The sequence below is a fragment of the Taeniopygia guttata genome, chromosome 20 (assembly GCF_048771995.1).
Source record: "Taeniopygia guttata chromosome 20, bTaeGut7.mat, whole genome shotgun sequence".
Taxonomy (NCBI): Eukaryota; Metazoa; Chordata; class Aves; order Passeriformes; family Estrildidae; genus Taeniopygia; species Taeniopygia guttata.
Genome location: NC_133045.1, coordinates 10,023,585 through 10,042,386, shown reverse-complemented (window position 1 = coordinate 10,042,386; position 18,802 = coordinate 10,023,585). Strand labels below are relative to the sequence as shown.

Below are 18,802 nucleotides of genomic sequence, written 5' to 3'. Positions count from 1 at the left end.
TATTTGGATTAACTAGAAATTAATTTTCTTTCTTCTCCTTTTCCTTTCACTGAAAAAAACCCAACGGAACAAGCCGCTGTTTTGCATTGATGATACTTTCATTTCCCTTTCTTTCATTTTAAATCCCATTTTGTTTTCAAATTAAAACAAGGCACATCTAGAGATTAATTCCTCTCATTGGAAGGTAGTCACCAGAAATGGGAAGGAGAGATGTGCAGTTTGTGTTCCTGTGCTGTGAAACCTGGCTGATGTGTCTACCTGAAGTATTGGTTTAAAAATTATCAAAATGTGATCATTTTTACTTTTCTTAAATATAATTTCTTCATGTCACTCTGCATTATACCCATGAAAAATTGTCTGTGGCTCCACTATTACTAATAGAGTTTTGAAAATGAACTAGTTACCTGAAAATGCATTTATTTTGGTTTGCAAAGTGCATACTGTGAAAACACTGCCCTGAGTGTCCACGATAAATGTTATTCTTATCATTCTGTGTTATTCAGTGAGTAACAATCTGATGAACGACTTGAGGTTTGCTTCCCGACCATAATCTAACAAATCCAGCCAGAATTTTTGAAAAAAAGGCCTAAAAGCCTTGTTTCAGCAGTTTCCAGATACAAATAGTTTTGTTTCTAATGCAAACACTTCCAGGATTTATCCATATCTCCTGATTTTGAGCAGGATGTGGTGGTGCTGGGCCCCGTGTCACACTCTGGAGATGTGGCACATCGTTCAATCATTCTGCACAGCGTAAAAGTGAGTCTGATGTGTGCAGAAAGTGCTTCACTGCCTCCCTTCAGGCAACGGGGAAACTGGGACAGGGCTACTAAAAATCCTGGGGCAGTGCATCATTAACCATTCCTTTCATGCCACCCATCCTCTTGCTTGTACTGTCACACCTTTTTGCACCTCCTGCAAGCAGGTGGTAGCCAGGTGGGGGTTGGTCTCCTTTCCCAAGGGAGAAGCAACAGCATAAGAAGAAATGGCATCAAGTTGCACCAGGGTAGGTTTAGATTGGTTATTAAGGAGAATTTCTTCTCTGAAAGGGTTGGCCAGCACTGGCACAGGCTGCCCAGGGTAGTTAGTGGTGGAGTCCCCATCCCTGGGGGGTTTAGAAGCCCGGTGGATGTGGCACTTGGGGACATGGTTGGTGGTGGGCTTGGCAGTGCTGGGGGAATGGTTGGACTCAATGATCTTAGAGGGCTTTTCCAACCTAAGCGATTCCATGATTCTATGATTCTAATTAGTCTCATTTGCTGACACACAAGCCTTTAATTGCAAGTTGAATAATTAGACATATCTGCATATGCAAATGAATAGGGTTATACTATGTCACTCAACATGATTTCTCTGGAGACAAATAGCTCTCTATATTTCAGGAGAGAATATGATATATTAATTTACTTAGACAAATAACTTTATTTAGAACGAGCCGCTCTCGTGTTTGTTTATATAAAGCAATAAGAGAAGAAATAGGAGAGATTTTATGTGGAAGGAAACAGCTGGAAGATACTAATTTATAGCAGGGGGGGCGGGAAATCCTTGCAAACCGTAATGGTTCTATGCAGTGAGAGATGGGAGCAGGGAACCTTCTCTAGGCAGGGAGCTGCTCTTGGGGGGTCGGGATCTGCAGCACGGGGCTGTGGCCTCAGTGGGACCACCGCTCCCATCTCGGGCATCCCAACCTCCTTCCATCTTCCCGGCGGGATGCTCAGCCCTCCTCCGCCTCCTCAGGCAGCGGGGAGGGGGGCTGCCGGTGCCGGGCACCCCTCTTTGGGCGGGGGAACGGGCCAGCACCCACCGGAGCCCACGGGCCAATTCCCACCGCGCTCCCAACGCGCCGTGTGGGCCAGGACACGGCAGGAGGGGGAATCCCAGGCTGGTCATTGTGGAGGGGCTTGGAAAAACCGCACGGGGGAAGGAGGGGGAGCAGCAGCTGCGAGCAGAGCACGTGGGAGCGGTGATGGCATTTGGGAGCGGGGATATTTGGAGGCGGTGATGTTGGGAGTGGGGATGTCGGGAAGCAAGGCATGTTTGGAAGAAGGGATGCTCGGAAGCGGGGATATTTCCATTCCTGCCGGCATTGCCCCCGGCCCGGCCCGGTGTTAAGGTAATACCCAACACAGAATGGAAATCTGCTCCGCGCCCCGACCGCATCCCGAGTGACGCGGAGCCAGACCGGGGACGAGGATGGCGCTGCTCGCTCGGGACTGCGCTCCAGCCCCGGCGGGGAGGCAGCCGCACGGAGCCGCGGTGGGACCCTCCGGCCCCCCCGGCCCCCCTCTGTCCCGCTCTGTCCCCCCGGTACCCCGGTTCCCCGGTTCCCCCGGTTCCCGGTTCCCGGTTCCCGGTTCCCGGAGCCGCCGCTCCGCCCGCGCCGTTACCGCGGCAACCGCGGCGGCTGCAGGGCCGGGCGGTGCCGGCAGGGGGCAGCACCGGCACGGGCCTGCCCGGGGCGGCGGCAGCGGGAAACGGATCGGAACCGGATCGGGGATGGGAACGGGAATGGGAACGGGAACGGGAATGGGAACGGGAATGGGAATGGGATTGGGAACGGGAATGGGGGTGGGAATGGGATAGGGGATGGGATCGGGACTGGGAATGGGAATGGGAATTGGGGTGGGAATGGGAATGGGAATGGGAATGGGAATGGGAATGGGAATGGGAATGGGAACGGGAAAGGGAACGGGAACGGGAATGGGGGTGGGAATGGGGGTGGGAATGGGATCGGGGATGGGATCGGGAACGGGAATGGGAACGGGAATGGGAATGGGAACGGGAACGGGAATGGGAACGGGAATGGGAATGGGAACGGGAATGGGGGTGGGAATGGGATCGGGGATGGGAACGGGAATGGGAATGGGATAGGGAACGGGAATGGGATCGGGAACGGGATCGGGATAGGGATCGGGAACGGGAATGGGGGTGGGAATGGGAATGGGATAGGGATCAGGATTGGGATTTGGTTCGGGAACGGGATTGGGACTGGGATGGGGTGGGGGAAGGATGGGGGTGGGATAGGGATGGGATAGATATAGGACAGATGTGGTATAGGAATGGGATGGGAGGAGGATAGGGATGGGATAGTTATGGGCTGGATACAGGATAGGGATGGGATGGGATGGGATGGGATGGGATGGGATGGGATGGGATGGGATGGGATGGGATGGGATGGGATGGGATGGGATGGGATGGGATGGGATGGGATGGGATGGGATGGGATGGGATGGGATGATTTGCAGCCACATCCCACTCCTGCCACGCCAGGGCAGGGGCTGCTCTGTCCCACGTCAGGACCAGCCCTGTGTCTCTGCACGCTGAGGTCACAGCAGTGGAAGGATCATCTTTTGGGGTTGGCTGATGCATTGTCCCGTGTTACCCATGCAACAAAACAGGGGTTGTGAGCAGGATTCCCATTCAGGATGCTTAAATCATGTTCAAGATTTCTAAAACCATCCCAAGTCCCTGGCTTGGCAAGATCTGGTGATGCAACTTGCTTCTCATTCTTTCTGAACTTCCTCTTCCATCCTGATTTTGAACTTTTAGTTCAAGCATCACTGCCTTGATTTAGGCACAGATATATCCATCATGGGAAACTCACAGAAAGATTAGTGTCCCCCTGCTCTGTCTCTCTGCCCAGCTAAGGGAATGGCCACAGCTGCTGTCAGCACAAATCAAATATAAAATTACTGTGAGTTACTCAAAGATACTCCTGGGTAAATTGGATTTTGGTTAACTCACACTTTATTACTGAAATACAACTATGAGCTATAGGGAAATTGCAGTAAGCATCTACATTCTTAATGCAGACTGGTGCAACACCCTTAATGCTCACAAACAGCACTTCTCTAATGCAAAGAAGTCATGTGATATAAAAAAGATAAGGAAAATGGCTGATAAGGCACCCAGACCTCTGTGCCATTTTTAAAACTCAAATTACCAGACAGTCTCACTACGGTGCCATGTTATGCCTCAAAATTTTAGGATTCCCACAACTGAAAATGCCCTGAAGCCCTTAAAGTTATTTAGTGTGTGCTGGTGCTGCAGGAGTTAACCAGTGGAGAGGGTGGAATCTGCACAGGGCTGATTTGGGGAGGGAAAAAACCCTGAAATGCAGTTTAGCTGAGTCTGAGTGGGATTTGGGGAATGGCATTTCTGAAGGGAAACCTGTCCTAGATTGGAGCTGTGGAAGGGGCATCTTGCTGGAGGCTGGTGAGGCTCTAATTCACACCCAGAGCATCCCTCCACGAGACACAGGTTATTTATCACTTCCCATGTTGGTGCTTTACCCCCACAGTGGGCAGGAGGGTGATGGGTGGCTCTTGGGACTGTCCTGGCCACCATGGCACTGCGACCTGACCTTGCATGGACCCACCCACCTCAAGGCTACACCAAAGCTGCAATAATTTGCTCAAGATGAGCCCTTCCCCACTGTATTATCATTGTTGTTATTATTATTATCATAATCATTATTATTGAATATTTCTAGACACAGAATATAGGAGCTGCTTCCAGCCCCAGTCTGTTCTGTGCAGTTTTTCCTATAAAAGAAGCTCCATATGATTGATCCTTTCCCTTGCTCCAGAACATATTTCCCACAGGGGTGGATATGTGCTGGGAGCCATCCTGCCTTTCTCCCCTCATTCAGGGGGGCCTTGGAATGCCTGAGCCCTAATGCAAACTCCTCTGAGTACCACTGAGGTGATGAAATCACACAGGTGCATTTCTGTCCCCCTCTCTGGGACAGCTCAGTGCTGAGTTCAGGCTGTTCCAATGACACCCAGAGTCCTTACAGGCTTCCCTGCTGTGCCTGTGGGTGTGTCTGTACATGGATTTCTGTGTGCACACACCCAAATATGGTATTTTTTGGAAAGGTGGTGTCACAGTGTCATGATTCTTTGCTAAAACCCATCAACTTGTCATTCCCATTAATCCTTCCTAATCCCAGTGTCTAGATGAAGAGTGATCACACCACACTTGGGCCTCAGAAAAGCTATAGTGATCTTTTCCCTTGTTCCTAGTTTTATCCTCCCTACATGGGTGCAGCATTTTAAGGCAGGTTGCAGCTCAGCATCACCCTTTTGATTCTCTCTAACCATTCCTTTGCATCGTGGCAACACAGAGCTTTCACAGCATAAACATGTCCAAGGAATAGATGGATTTCCTCACTATGAAATAAGTAAAACAGATGATTGAATAAAGTTTCATTTCTCTGCCTGGTTCAGCAGCTCTCTCTTGCTCTATTACATTTCCTAACTTGCCTCAGCAACTCTTACCCAGCTCTGTGACTCCCTGAGTGGGTGATGCTGTTGGGTTTCCTCTGCACTTGAAATCCTGGCCTGACCCTTTTACTCGGGGCCAAATGCTGCTCTTGATTCCCCCGGGTTAATCTGGAGTAAATCCTGGGATTAACGGGATTTAACCCTGTGCTGGCTGGATGCTGTGTGCAGCCCTGACTCGTGGTGCTGCCCAGGGTCTGCTGGGATCTGTGTCCTTGCCAGGAGCTGCAGGTTGGATAAAGAAATGCTGAATAAACTAATAAACCACCCCATATTCCACAAGCAATGGCAGGACAATCGTCTCCTGATGGAGTAGATCCATTCAAAATCACCCAAAGTCATCCTTAGCAAAACCATCTCTTCCTCCCACTTTCACATCTTTCCTCCCTCTCTGCCTGCCCTGAGAGTTCAGCTGCACTGTTTATCAGGATTTATTTTGTTTTCTTTCTCTCTGGTTTCCTCCCTAGGAGCACATGACATCCAGAATGGGGGTTTGGGCAGCTGGGCTGTGTGAGAATAACCATGAAGGTTATTCTCTGCTGTCCCTCCTTGCGATGGTGGCACAGGGTTTTGTTCTAGTGGTTTTCTCTGGGAGCCTGGATGAAATATTCAGGACTTTTGTGTGACCAAGCCCAGTCTGAAAGCCTGTGTGGGATTGGTTTTTCTACCTGCTGGGTATTTTCTTGGCCTGAAGTGAACAAGAAGAGGTTCTGCCTCTGTAGGACCGAGAAAAGGAGCTCATCCTTCCTTTGACTGCATGCTCCTGAAACTCTTCCCATGTCCATCAATCCCCGAGGATGCTGTGGCTCCAGCTGGGTGTGGAGGCACAAAGTGTGAGGTGGGATGGTTCTGGTCCTGCCAGCCTTGGGTGGTGGGGGTCTTTGGGCTCACTCACCCTCTGCCTTGTGCACACCCTGCCAAGCTGCTTCCCTCTGTTTGCATCCCCACCCCACCCTTCTGGTCAGGCATGACCTGGAGTGAGTCCCTTGGGCTCTCCCCATGTGAAGCCAAGGGAGAAGCGCTCTGTCTCCTCCACCCCTCTTTCCCCCTCCCCAGCAGAACCCTTCCCCCTGGCACAGGATGCTGCTGGAAAAGAGAGCAGCAAGCCCCAAAGACGTGTCATTGTGCTGAGTGCTTTCAAACCTTGCAGGATGTCACTGTGTCACAATTTCAGTTCATTAGGTGGCGCAGGGAAGGCGCTGTGACATCAAAGCGCTCCTTTTCCCTATAGAAACCGGAGCAGCTCTTTTGATCTCAGCCCCCCGTATCCCCCCCAGATTAATATTTACTTGTACAACCCAAACCTGCCGGGATCCTGTGCTTGATTCTGCCATATGTTCTGGGGAGCTTTTCCTTGCTTCCCTGCTTTTCTCTGGGAGGTGGTTAGTCTGCGGGGGGAGGAGAAAGCAGTAATTTTTAGATGTTTATTTATTTCCCTGCTACCCTCTGCTCCTCGGGCACAGCAGGGGGAGGGCACCCAACCTATTTCGTGTCAACCAGTTGCTTTGAAGCTTGCCACAATCAAATGCTTTTATTTTGGGGAACCCGACCAGCTGTTTGTTTGCTTCCCTGCCTTATATTGATTCAAGGAGATAATCCCCCAGGCCCCACGTGCTTAATCTGTGAGCTGCTAATGTTGCATGAGGTACTGAAACAGTCCCTTTGCCCCTGGATTTCTGGGATATTTATGGCTGAAAGCAGAGGTTTAGAGCATAATGCTCATTTTTGGAGCAGCATGGAATGTGGATGTGGGGCTCAGACTGCTGGGGACTTTCATGGGGATATTGTAGCTCTAATTTGGTGACAAAAGTGGCCTCCTGCTTTGTATTGTAGGGATATTCGGATATAATTTGGTTCCTAGCGAGTCATTAGGATTTGTAACATTGGGGTTCAGCCACTGGCAGCATCTGAGCAAGAGCAAGGGATGCTCCCTGAGAGTCCAAAATGCAGGGCAGGAATTCAGGATGGGAAAAAACGCAGCACAAGTGTGAAACCCCAATCTCTCCCCACCCCAAAAAAGAGGGACCAAACCTCAAAGCCAATTTGAGCAGGATCTGGCTCTTGCTGCGTTAGCAGCTGACAAAATGGAGTGGAAATGAATTCAATTCAGAGACATCTAATTTAATGAGAGACTCTCTAAGAATAATTTTGCAGCAGATGCTTAAAGTGATTTCAACTTGAAAAGCAGGAAAGACAGACAAGATGATAGAAAATGACTATGGAATTTATACCTTCCTCTCCTTGCTTTAAGCCCTGCACATCCTGTGCGTGTCCTGGCATGAAATATAGAGAAAACCCTGTGCAAGCAAAGCTCTTTCTCCTGGTTTTACTGCCTTGACACAAAGAGATGGCCACTGAAGGTGTGGACAGGACAAGTCCCTGTCCTGCACCCACAGAAACCAGCCAGTGGGCAAAATCTGTGAGTCTTTTAATGAATTTTTTAGAAGTGCTTTACGTGCCGCTTGCAAACAGGCAATATTTAAAAGGTGTTCTCTGGATATCAGTCATTCACACCATCCTGTGGTGTTCTAGGTGATACTTCTGTGCCCTAAGTGCTGTTTGAGAAGGCAGATCTCAAAAGTCCTGACATAGAGACTGTTGCTGATACTAACACATGACCAATATTCTTCCTACTTTTTTCCCCCACTGCATTTTTCCTTCCTGCTGTTTAGGGGGTTTAAACAGCCTTGATTTTCTGTGGCTGACAACACACCCCATATGCTATTTATCTTGTCAGAACTCTCTCCCTCTGCCCTCAGCTCCCATTTTGTTCTCATTAATAGTGATTATGAAAAATGGGGCTAAATACTTACTTTCATATGATTTATCCAAATGTTGAACTGCGTAATTGGAGAAGCTAAGACATTATCCCTTCAGATTCTGTCAAGACTCAATTTCTGCATTCGATTTAATTTTGAGACTCATGACCCTTAACAGTACATGTATTTATTGCCTTTATGGTGGCTCAGCTGTACAATATATCTATCAATCAGAAGCAGGAAGCTGCATATTATTTATAAGGATTTCGATAGTCAGTGTTTTTTGAGAACACTTGTCCTTAGCACGCAGTTATTAACATAGGGCCCCCAGATACAACAAAATTGAAAGTCAGCTGGAAGGAATGCCCTTATAATGAAGATATTTAATAACTGGCATCAGACTCTGATTTTCCTTTTGATGACAAAAAGTGACGCATGAGCAAAGGCAGGGGAGAGCTTTGTGCTGCAGAAACCTCGCTTGCCCCTTCCAGGGCCTGATCCCTTCCACTTCCTGCTGGAAATGGCTCATGTCAAAAGGCACTGGTGCACAGACTTCTCAAATTTGGTGGTGCCTTCCCAAGCTCCTTTGTTATTGCATGTGCACACACACACACACACAGACACACACAGTGCCTACATCAGCTGTGGCGCTGCCTCGAAGGGATTTGGTGCATCCCTCTCCCTTTCCTAATCCATCATTTCCACGCCTGTTTTTCACAAATCACTTTTGCCCAGCGTTGGCCCTGAGGACAGCTGAATGCAAGTGGTTCTCTGCTGCCCAAGAATTTCCATGCCATGGATTGCCAACGTGCAGCTCAGATTGAATCTGAATCTCCTCGAGGCTTCGGAGTGGAGGGAAACACCAAAGCACCACCCAAAGTCAACCCCACCATCGCCAACACCACCACCCCACTTCCCAAATCAACCCTGACACAGTGTTGATGTTGTTCATAAAACGAGTAATCAAGATGCTAATATCTGCAATCACCATTTTGGAAAAAAAAAAAAAAAAAAAGAGATAATAGGGCAACCATCAGGGAGTACAGTTAATGTATAAAACAATTACTGTAGTCAGATGCTTAAGTAAGAGCCATAGTGGTAACGAAGACATTACTGTACAGAGCACAGTGTACAATGCAGAGGGGATTTTATTTGTGATGCCAGGATGGAAAAAAAAAAAACCTCTAAGAGGAAACTGAGGCATTTTCACCAAATTTTCACCAGCAGCCACTTTCCTTGGCATGAAACCTGCTAACACATGTGTGCACACACACACGTATATCTGCACACAAATACAGCTTTAACTTGGTATCACTTGTTGTAGAAATTAATGATTATTTAAATCACACTTATTTGTTGCCAGCTAGCTCATGTCAGTGGTCATGTCTCTTTTAAATACTATATATACAACAGCAGCAATTTCAAATCCTAACAACAGCAATCAGCCAGGAGAGCTTTGGTTCAAGTGGGCCTTTTAAACAAAAGCTTCCCAGTCCCATTTTTGATAAGGATCTAACTGCTAATCTTTTATTTTTTCAGCCAGCCAGAGTCTTGGGCACAGCTCTTCCCTCCTTGTGAGACTCTTGCAGGGAACAATGAGAACATTGATTTTTGTTTTTACACCACAATGATTTTTCTCCCCACTATATTTTCTCCAGTATTTGGTGGGTTTTGCTCAGCTTTAATTGCTACAAAGCTCTCCTGTTTTCTGTTGTTAGCACTAAATCCCTGCCCTGTTCTCTGCCACACGGCAGTAGTTGGGACATTTTATTGTCTCTTTAATCCCAAATCTTCTGCCGTGCATCTTCCTCTGCAAGCAGGGAGCGCTGCCTGGAGAACCCCATAGCACAGAGAAAAAACATGAAGGATATAAAGAAAAGGGCTGTCTGGGACATCCTGGTTAAATACCTGTGGAGCAGGAGATGTTTGCTGGGAGAGGGGTTCTGGGAAGGAATTTTGCTGCTTTTAGCTTAAGGATGAGTGTGAGAGTGGAAGTGCCTAAAACATCTTAAGTGTAGTGCCTTGGGTTTATTCAGAAAGTTTCTGTCTATGCAGCCAATATTGTAGTCAATAATTTTTAAAATTAAACCTCTCATTTTAGATGTCCCAATTTTCTATTAATAAAATATTTTTCCCTGAAGTGAACATTTTTTTTTAATGTGTACAAGATATTTTAGTGCTTTCCCTGCCTTCAATTTCAAAAAGTTAAGAAAAAGTCAAAATTCAAAATACTTTTATCAGCTTTAATAAAAACATTATCACTCTAGTTTTGGGTTTATGCTATGATCTGCATATTAGTAGAACTCAAAGCCAGCAAAATTATATCTCCATTTAAATAAATGAAGAGACTGATTTACTGTGTCATTCCTTCTGGTTGGACTGTACATGGAGCAAAGACAATAACAATACTCAGGTCATCAAGCACTTTACATTAAAACTTGGTTTCATGTTGTTCCAAATTCTAATTACTTTTAACCCAAATTTTAAACAGAAAAAAATGCATTCATTTCTAAGAATGAGATCAATGAAAATCAGGAAGCTGTGTCCAGTAAATAACTCTTTCTGGAGTCTCTCTCACAGTGCTTTCTGGGTATTTTCCCCTCACACTGGATTTGCAAAGGCCTGCGTCCTCTTCCCCATGAACTTTGCATTTATCCATTCCTCTAGTGCTTTCTGGCTCCTGTGGGAAATCTCTTTAATGCTGGAAATCCTGAGGTTAACTAGTTACAATTGGTATTTATTTATTAAAAGCACAGGGTGGTCTGGAGGCTGAGCAGGGATGGGTTTCTCATCCAGGAGAGATCCAGGGATCTACCTGGGGGAGCAAAATCAGCCAAGCCCAAAGGGTCCCATCCATTCCTGGGTGAATCCCCAGGTCCCCTTTGATGAACCAGGGGTGCAGGAGACTCATCCCTTCATCCCAGTGTCCTTCACTGACTGACCTGCAATCCTGGTTGTTATTATTAAGGTTTTTTTTGAATTCTGTCACTTGCCTTTTTTATGGCCAGGCAGTCACCTGTCAGCATCAATTACGGGAGTTAATATTGATGTCCTCTTAAAGGAGGTTTAAATATTAAAGTGAAAAGGGACTTGCTCTGGGCTTCATCTCTTCGTGGTGCTCGTCAATAAAACCTGAACTTGCAGAACAGTTGTCACAGTGAGTTTTTGTGTCTCGCGCTGACACGATGCCTGAGTGGCGAATGTCGCTGGAATTTTTCAAATGAGCAAACTGCACTTATTAATTATGGTAATAATGATGACTCCACAGAGCTGCTCCGAGGGAAACAATAGCTGAAACTTGCTCCTTGCAAAAGGGGCAGCACAGGAGCTGTTGCTCTGTTGTTTTTAGAGGCTTTAATGCAGGAAAAAAAATAATCTGCTTCTGGGGAAACATTCACACACATAAACCTGGACCCTCAACATGCATATCTTTATTTTAACCATCATGGTATTTATTGATTTTCCCTGCAATTATGCAGTGCTGTATTTATTTGCAGCTGGGCTCTTCTGTGCCATATATTAAACCTCCCTTCCTCCAGTGGTGGCTCTTTAGAAAAATGCTTCTGATTTCCCCTCAGAGTATGAGGTCAATAGGCCATAACTTATGATTTTGAACCTATAGCCAGACCTAATTTATGGATCATTTCTGGTTTCTTGTGTTTAACTGTTTCTGGGAGAAGGTTTCATCAGAGGAAGGGAGCAGATCCATGAGCACAGCTGAGATCCAGACCTATGGACTGTAGGAAAGCTCAGGGCAATGCTGGAGCTAATTCAGACCTGCCTCTCTATAAATTATGTATAATTCTTCTGAAAAGTGTTTGTATTTCCTAATATAGCTTAGATTATCTTACAAAAACAAGAGAAATATTGTTAAGAAAGCCAATTCTCACGTATCAGAAATTAATTTTCATTTGCTAAGCACAGAATGCTTTTAATTCTCAGATTTTATTTATCAGGCTAATATTGACAAAATATGGATTTGCTTTCCTAACTCCACAACTTTGGCAATATTTGCTGTGGGCGTAAGGTGAAGGTTTTACATTGGAATAAGTAACCAGCAAAAAGAAGTAATCTCTGGCATGATCAGGTTTGTGTGGCCCGGTGTGTGCTGGGTGGGACATCAGGGTGATGCTGCAGTGGGAAGGATCACAAAGGGGTGGCTGATCCGGGGTTCCCACGCTGCTTGCTCTGACTCCAGCTGGCCCAGGGAGCTCAGGGAAGAGCTGCTCCCCAACCCCAGCAGATTTTGGAGCAGGCACAGAGAAAGCTGGGTGTCTAAAGGGGGCCAGCACAGGCTGCCTGTACATAGGGGAGCGTTGGGAGCTGTCCAGGCTGGGGCATGGCACGCTGCATGCATCAGTTCATTTTTGACTTAACTGCCTGAGCAGCTCTTGGGAGCAATCCCCTTGTGCTTCCCACCACCAAAACCATCTGCTAGAGCTGTGCCTGGAATCGCCTGGTCCTCTGGAGGCAGCAGGGAGGGAAAAAAAAACAAAAGGCAAAAAAAATTCCTCCCTGGAAAGAAGTAAATAATTAAATAAATAAAAATTTAACCCGTTTGATCCTGAATGAAGTTTTTTTTGCAGCCCCAGCACAGGTCAGGCAGGGGCTGGGTTGGATCCATCCTTCAAGAGCTCGCTGATGGTAGCGGCTGCCCGGAGGTTCTCCAGGTGCCTGGAGGGCGTGTGGAACATGCCAGGGAACAAATAAATGGTGGAGTCAAAAGCTGCTGATGAGGGTCGGATGTGCAGCGGTGCCAGGCGCACTCAGCACTGCGTCAGCACCCAGCTTGCCACGGTCACTCAGCTCTGCACAGCCAGGCACGTGGGATCGCAGGGAACACGGCAGGAAAAGCGCCCTGGGAAGCCCAGGCTGAGCTGCTCCTCCATCCCTGGCTGCACACACCAGTGGGTGTGTGAGTGTGGGTGCCCACGGCCGGCTCTGATCCCTGGGCAGCACCCAGGAACCATGGGGTCCCTTGGAAACCAACCCACAGCCTTTAATTCTGGATTTATGGCTGCTACCGATCCTAAGCTAACCTTTTGCCATTACAGTGCCTGAATGCAACTTTGGGGATTAATAAACGGGAAAAGTCGAGACCTTAACTGTCGGGAATATAGTAGATGTGCCCAGCACTAAAACCAACAGCCATAAAGCATGGAGGAGTTCTCTTCACCCAGAGGAAAAGCAGCTTCCAGGTGGAAAGGGTTAACAGCAAGCAGCCACAGAGCCAAGGGACACAGCTCCAGGCTCCAGTGCCTGCCTTGCAGGAGCCCAAGGAGTTAAACCCAAACAAACCTCCTCATGCATTTTATGTCACAACTCCCCCCTTTTTTTTTTTGTCTGTGTGTGTGTGTGACCAAGCCAAGTTCTTTTTTAGCTCTACCCTTTTGAAAACTGCTGGTTACAGATAAATTAAAATGCCAGAGCTGAAATTGCCCACGTTAGCCCCTAAGGGAGCCTGCACTGTCATCTTTCATTAGATGCTGATAGACCAAAAGCCCAAGGCAAAGTGAAAGCTGGTTCCTAAGAAAGGGCTGGGAGCCAGGAGCTGCATCTCTCTGCTGTAATCTTGCATCTCTGTCCTTTTAAGTTTAAGCTGAGCAATGCTTTCTTGGACATGTCTGTTTTCATACTGCAAATTTCAGTCTTAAAATCAACAGCAAATATGAACAGTGTAATCCACAGAGTCCTAAATTGTCAAGACAAGCCAGTGCATTTTCTCAGAGCAATCTGATGGTTTTGTCTGGTGTCAGCCCTTGCATCCTCCAGTGCAGATGATATGTTTGGACTGTTTAATAAAGAGCTGTTTAGAAATGTGACTGTTATTCTTTTTTTTTTTTTTTTTTTTTTTTAAGAATAAAATCACAGAATCTTTCAGTAACAAAAGTGGGATTTTCCCTGTGTTTCTCCCATCCCTTTGCAGGAGAGGTGGTGTCTTGGTGGGTTTTGTGAGGTGATATGGTCTAGTCTAAAAAAAATCAAAGTCTGAAATTATGCCTGCATAAGGAGCTTAATAAACCATAAAGGCCAGTGGCTTTCCAGCATCCTTTCACTTTGTGTTTGCTTTAGAGAAATGCTATGACTTAGAGAAATGGGGCTTGTTCTGGGTGTGCACAGGCACTGGGCAGTGGGCAGGATCCTCTGAAAGGAGCAACAGCCCAAATCCAATAATTTACAAGCAACACAAACTGCATTTTGCTTCTGTGCCCAAAGGATAAAGCTTCCTCATTTTCCCAGGGGCAGTGAATGGGTGAAGAGCCTCTTGGACATCACCCACTATAAAATCCTACTGAGGAAATCAAACTGCGAAACCACACTGGGATGCCTGGCTGCTGTAACCTTTGGATGTCCTGCCACCATGAATTTCAATAGCAGGTGGCTGAATACGGTGTCTTTCAAGGCATGCAAAAGTGTTGAAAGCCTGGAGAAGCCAGCCCAGTTGGTTTTGCTCATCTGTCGCTCTAGGCAGTGAAATAATTTACTCCATTTCCATCCACCTTCTTCTCTTTATTTGCATTGAGTTATGAGGAGGAAACGAGCTGCCTTAGATGTTGCTTACTTTCCTGGAGTCAGCAAGGCTTTAGTTTTCAGACCATTATATCTCTGTGCTCCGAATCTCAGTGGGCTTTTTTTATTTTTTTCCCTAGCTGCTCCTGAATTAATTTTTATTCTGTGTATACAACACAAAGCAAACATCCACCCAGCAAAGTCCAGCTTTTCTCTCTGCAGCAGGCAGGACACTTCACTGCGTGACGCCCGCAATTGATTGAGTGGAGGAAACCGGACACAGAGTAAAGAAATCTGCAAAATAAATTGTTCTGAAAGTTATTGGGCAAGGCCGTGGGGAATGAGTTTCCATTGCACTACAACTCCAGGGGAGGCAATAATAATGAGCTGCACTTAGCAAAAGTAAATACCTGTGACAGCTCTGTGGAGGTGCACAGGGCTCGGGCTGCTGCGCTCTGTCAGCACTGTGAGCTCGACCCCTTGAGATTGTGAAGAAAGGAAGAAAATTTTGGCTTTATTTCTGGGGGGTTTCTGCTATATGTGAGTGCTTCAGTGGAAGGCGTTGTGGTAGAGATGGCATGAGAGATCTTAGCAAGGACAAACATCCCTGCAATGCAATAATTTGACATTGAAATTATAATTTTCTTCCTGCATTCCAAACTTGTTTCCAATGCACAATGAGAAAGGTACTTCCATGGACTTGATGAACAGCACTGCCACTGCTCTGCCTACCCAATTTCACTCCTTCTCACTTTTTAAATAAATGGATAATCATATCCATTTATTTGTATGGATATTAACAGGCTGCAGATCAAGCCTGTTACCTGTTAATGAGGGGGTCTCATTTGGGATAAAGCAAGGGGTTAATTTCACATACATGATCCAAATAAAGTCAGAGGAGTGAGAGGAAACAGGCCAGACTTTGGGTCACATTATGGTCAATTCTCCTGACTCTGGATAATTTTCATCTTCATCTGGAGGGGAGATGAAATGTGTGTGTGCATCCAGCAAGCCTTTGGGATGCCCAGCAGGAATGCAGCCCCATTTCCTTGCCTGGACCCTCTCACCCTCCAGCATCCACTCTGCATGGAAAAGCCATGGAATGAAGCCAGCCAGGCCTCCATCACTTCCCAAAAGAAGCCTGGGAACAGCCACCAGGCAGTGATGGTCCTGACAAGGTGCACGTCAGGGTGCAGAGATGTGTGCTCTAAAGAACCTCCTTTGGCCATGGAGCAAAACTGTGGGCTTGACAGAAGGGCAAATTTGGTCTAAAATCAGAAACACCATTTAGTTTCCTGACTTATAAAAGAGGGTAATCACACTCCCTTTACATGGGTATCATGCCGTTTAATTAGTAAATGATTAATTTGCTAATGATCTCCCTGGCATGGAAAGCGCTACTGAACAGCTTCTTTTCCCAGCCATGGAAATCTGTGGCAGAAGGGAGGTACATCTGCACCTTCCCAGGCCCGTTTGGTTATCCCCCATTCCTCCACTGCTCTGCCCAGATCTGTGCTCTGGGGAAAGGCAGCTCTGGGACTCCATTCCTTCAGCACCTCTGCAGTGAGGCAGGAAAGCTTTTGTGAGCTGAGCCACATCCTTGCTCTCCAGCAAGCAAAAAGAAATGTTTTCTCAGAGCTGGAGAAGAGCTGGGAACTGAGGATCAGCTCTTCTGGCAGCCCCTGTTGTGCCTTGCTCAGAGCCACCTGCAGAAGAGACACGTTTGCACGGCAAACTCAGACATAAAACATGTTGTTCTGCTCTGTAAACACTCAAATGTCTCAAATTCTGTTTTATTCACAATTTCAGCAAACGAGATTATCGGTGAAAAGAGAGGGAAGCAGAAGTGAATTGCAGCCTTGCTTGGGAAAAGGGAGAGAGACTCATTTAAGCCAATTTCTCCAATCAAGAAGAAAGGCTGTTTGAAAAACAGATCAAAGCAAGAGTGGTTTCCTTGTAGAAGGAGTTTATCAGAACGGCATTTTCCATAAAAAGGGCTTGAGATGGACCTTGAGAAGGCTGGGGCTGATGCTCAGAGCAGTTTGTATCTTTGCAGCACACACTGCAGCAATCCCATGCCCTGGTGTGGCTGTTTCTCCACGTTCCCCTGGCTCCCAAGGCCACAGATGAAAAGCCCCAGAAGGGCTTCCCTTTTCCTGACCCTGCTCCAAAGCTTCCCTGACCAAGATGAATCTGTTCCCTGGCCTCTGGGAGCACCCCAGTTTTCAAGCAGACAGGGCTCATGCCTGTACTCTGCTGTGGGTCCTGCCCTTTTAATGCTTGTGAGCAGCTTATCTGCCTTCCCTTATCTCAATTCTTTCCTTCCTCCTTCAGGATTCCCTCCTCACCCTCACCTTCCTGCCATCCTTTTCCCCAGCCCAGCTAACCCTCCCTTGTGAGGGGCTGCCCCTTTCACAGCTTTTTGCCTGAAGCAGCATATCTCCCAAGCAAGTGCTTTTTTGAGGGCTCTTGACATTAAAAAGCTCCAGTTTTGGAGCCTTAATGGGGAAGTATAATTGTAACATCAGCATTGTGGCACTGGGAAAAAACCCACGGCAAAAGTGAACAGAACTGGACCCCTCACATCTTGAGTGGCTTCATGTTCCTCGGGAAAGCTTGGCACAAAAATACCCTGCCTTTTGTGTGCAAAGCTGTGCACTCAGCCCTGCAAACTGGTGAGATTGGCTTAAAAATAACGATGTTTTAAAATAGAGTAAAATGCATTTTGGGCAACTTTCATCTGCTCCTTGGCTTTGGAGTGGTTTTCGTTTGGCCCTGGGGTCCACTTCAATCCCATTTCCAAGTCCTTCTCTATACCCTGAAGGGCCAGACATCTACTTGAAGAAATCAAATCAAATCGGAGATTGCCTGAAACCCCACAAAAATACTGATGCTTTTAAAACCAAACAAAATCTTCACTCCAAATGGAAGCTGGGTCCAGCCTGACAACAAAAATCACAAGTTGGCACTGCAGCCCTCCCAGCGAGGCATCCTGGCTGATTAGTGCTGCTGCCTCATTAACATGCATACCGTAATCTCATTTGCTCCAGGACTGCTTTGATGTTAATTCCAGCGTTTTGGTGCAGTGTGGTGCTGCACTCTGTGTTTTCAGGCTAGCATTCCTCTCTTCTGCAGCCCAAGCCTTTTCTTTTTTGTGAGTCTGTCCTTCCTGTGGCCACTAAAGCACTGGCCACCTTCATCCTCCCAGGACTGTGGCTTTGCCCTCCACTTTCCAGCCTGGCCCCATACTGGTTGTGCTCTGCTTTCTATAGAATTTTCCTTCTCTGCAATTTTCCAACCATTCTTTCATGTATTTTTTTCAAACTGAGAGCTCCTTTTCCCCAGCCCCTTGAACTTCTAGATAGGATATTCAACCATGGAAGCTGTCCAGTTTGGGAACAAGAGGCCATTAAATGCACTGAGCAGTAAATCCCATTAAATACACTGAGTAGTAAATCCCACTTACTCCAATGAGAAAATAGATGTACTGGTGCAGGATGGACAAGGGCAGAAGCAGATGTGCAGTGAGGGGGGGACCAAAGTTTAGTGGTCATTACATGGAGCTGAGCTGTCAAGAGAGCCAGACATGCTGCCAGGGCTGTCTGGGGCTAGGCCTGGAGTAGAGGTTTTGTTCAGAGCAAGGTGGAGACCTCACCTCTCCACAAAATCAATAATTTTCACACTTCTCCAATGTGGATAAGATATCCACTTCCAGATATACTGGGTATTTACGATGGTGAGGGCTCAGAGCTGCCTCAAAACATGGGCAGGGCCAGAAAAGCGAGGCTGCTTTATTGTCTGGGAGATCAATGACTTTAATAATTAGCATCTTACTTACACATGATTTCTATACTCAATTTGAATCTTAATTAGAGATGGAGAGGAGGGATTTAGAAACCCTGATGTAGCTCACGAGTGTCTCCCGCCTCCTTGGAGGAGGAGACCCTGTGGTGAGAGCTGTGACAAACCTGCTGCAGCATCAGGGAGCTCACCCTGCTGCTGTCTGGGGAGCGCCCAGCCCCTCTGGGGAGGACATTGGGCTGGAGGGTCCCACAAAGCCCCAAAGCACAGCTCCAGCCTGCAAAGGGGAGCACACCGTGGCTTGAGGCTGATGCTGAGGGTGCTGCTCAGACCCAGAGCTGCTCTGGATGGGGCTGATGGTCCTACTCAGCCCCAGTGTCTGCCCAAAGTGCTCAGCAGCTGTAAAAATCTGCTGCAGTTTAGGACCAAGAAAGGGATGGAGGGGCTGTCAGT

General features: G+C 47.1%; 1 long non-coding RNA gene across 1 annotated transcript; it reads left to right on the top strand.

Moving 5' to 3' along the window:
• The first annotated feature begins 1,441 nt into the window (after window positions 1-1,441).
• On the top strand, window positions 1,442-11,015 carry LOC140680361 (uncharacterized). The gene is made up of 2 exons (XR_012051561.1): window positions 1,442-2,110; window positions 3,268-11,015. It is a non-coding gene; the product is annotated as an uncharacterized lncRNA (long non-coding RNA).
• Window positions 11,016-18,802: the final 7,787 nt, after the last annotated feature.